A 2,858-nucleotide genomic window follows, 5' to 3' on the forward strand; every position below is an offset into this window, starting at 1 on the left:
AAAAAAGTAAATTAATTTTAACTAAGTTAAGTTACTTATTTTTTCCAACTAACTTGTAACTTTAACAAGTTAAATAAAAAAGGAAAGTAACTTTTAACTTTAAACTTAACTTACATTTTTCCAAATTAACTTAACTTAACGAGTTAAAAAAAATAGTTAACTTGCCCAGCCTTGGTCGGATGTCATGTTTAAATCGTTAATGAAAAACGAGGATTCCACGTATTATATTATAATATACTCATTATTATCATAATATGTCATTCTTAGTTGTGTTTCAAGTACGCGGTAAACAATAAAACCTATCGCTGCCGGTTGAAATCGTTCAAATTCGTTTCAAGTATACGTAAAATAGTTCTCCGAGATATTATGATATTATTATAGTAAAACATTTATACGGTAGTAAAAATTATTATAATAATAATAATAATAATAATAATATTAGTATAAACACGAACCAATACGCTGAAGCGCGATGATATCATTTCTTGAAATATAATATTGTAATCATCTAATTTCTAACACTTAGGAACACTGATCCACAAGTCAATACGTATTTTAGATAACGCCCGTTATTTGAGACGTTGGCTCGATTTTTCGTTTATTTCTCGTCGACTTAAATCGTCGGATTGGAATTTATTTCGAAAAATCCAGCTCGATTCTTAAGCCACTCCGTTATTATCATTACGGTCGGGTGGAACTACGGCGTAACCATCGGTACGACATATTATTTTAATAAATTATCGATCATGTAAATACAATATTTTAGGATCAAAACGTATCAAACAAATACAATATTTGATAATATTCGTAGTATAATTATTATAGTCATCACGATTTGACTATCAATTATTATAGGTATAGGTACCACGGAATTAAGTTTATTGCATAACATTGAACATTTTTTCATCTTATTTTTCTATCTAATAAAAAAAATACCTTTTGTGATTTTTATAGATATTTGAAACGTTTGCCATTTTTTGGTAATTTTTTAGATTTAAGTACAATAAAATGTTTATTTTTGGGTAAAGAAATTTGAACATTTTATACGAAGTTATTATTTGTAGGACTTGAAACTTTTACATACCTACCTATATTATTAGATTATAATATGTGCCCATTATATAATTTTTAAATATTTAAATTAATTTTAAGCTATTATTGCTTATTTATATTAGTAATAGTAAAACTAATTACTATAATGGCAGTATAAAATATATATGACAAAATAAAATTAGTATAATAGGCCACCGGACTGTCTCCGCTACAAAACCGTTGTGATTTATTATTGAATTCAAATTTAATACATCTAATAATAAAGTGACTTACTCAATGATGAGATACACTCGTAACTTTACAGCGAAGCTGTTACCTACTTGCCCACTTTTTTTTCTATTGCTGTTGTTGTAGTTCATTAATTGTTAATAATTACATTTTTTACCTCAAGAATGTTGACTATAATATCATTATCATAGTCATTAGTAGTATAGTTAATATATTGTCTATTTTTTATCTATTAAATACAATAAACATTTTACAATAAAGACTACATAGTACATATTATAATATACTATTAATACTTTTATCGTCAAACGTTTAAAAAATTCTAAATAACAAAAAAATACAGTCATTATAAAGAGGTATCACGATATTCGTGGTTGTGGTAGGAGAATGATGTGGGGAAGGGTGCATAGACTGAAGATTTTTTAATAAATTTGGATACTCATCCAATGGGCAATGACTGACTGCAATATTCAACGTAGGTACCTATGTGCAGACAATCGTATACTTGTTCCAAGTGTGAAGTTTGTCGTTAGGTAAAAATAACGAATTTTCGAAAAATATAAGTGTCTAAAACATTTATTAATAATTATTATGAAATGTATAATTTTATCGTTTGAACGTTTTCCCAGAAATGTATATAAATTAATATATACATCAATCACTATACCAGCGAGTGTAATAATTTTTTTTCAAACAGTTTTTTTTTATCATAAAATAAAATCAGAGAGGTGTAATCAGTTTTAATATGATTATTATATAGGAAACACTATATTATGATGGGCCGCGTCATTGCGAAAATGCACTCGAATGGCTATGATCAACAAAACCGATATGATTTTTCCTAGCTTAGATATTATAATATTATTATCATAATCTAAATGTAATGTCAGCGCTTTTTTTTTCTAACCGCACATGTGCTGGCATTCTGAAACATCTACGAATTTATATGAAACATAAATATTATAATATCGAAAGTGCACGCAGATAACGAATAACGCCCATTGGAGATAACTGCTGTCTGCCGTCTACAGATTTTAATTAAGTAATTATAACTATTTTCGAGTCAGACGATGGATTATTGACTATTAGAGGTACCTTCGTGTACATAATCCACGTTGAATCTTATCGTTGACGAAACAAACTATATCATAGACTCGCTTTTATAGAGCATATACAGAATGTCTGTCGACCGTACATATCCACACACTACAAAGTGATGAAACTTTTGCCCTCGCATACCATAATATTAGAAATACCTGCGTAAAAGCTCTCCCGCCAAAACTTTAAGACCTGTATAAACAAGACTACATGAATCATGAACGAGTGTTATTCCTCCTAATTTAAATTAATAATTTAGCTTTTAACATTTTTAGGTGCATAGGTATAGTTAGGTAGTCCTATAAATTTGCTAGCCATCTATTTTATGTATTTTAAGTAGGTAAAAAGAATATTTGATTTTTCCGTTATCTCGAATCTCTAAGTATCCAAAGATTTGATAATCGCGGCTATTATATTGCTTAAATAGTGATCGTTTTCAAAAAAAAATATTACTGACAGCGCCGTGGCGAGACTGCACG

Source organism: Acyrthosiphon pisum, chromosome A1 (assembly GCF_005508785.2).
Source record: "Acyrthosiphon pisum isolate AL4f chromosome A1, pea_aphid_22Mar2018_4r6ur, whole genome shotgun sequence".
NCBI classification, from domain to species: domain Eukaryota; kingdom Metazoa; phylum Arthropoda; class Insecta; order Hemiptera; family Aphididae; genus Acyrthosiphon; species Acyrthosiphon pisum.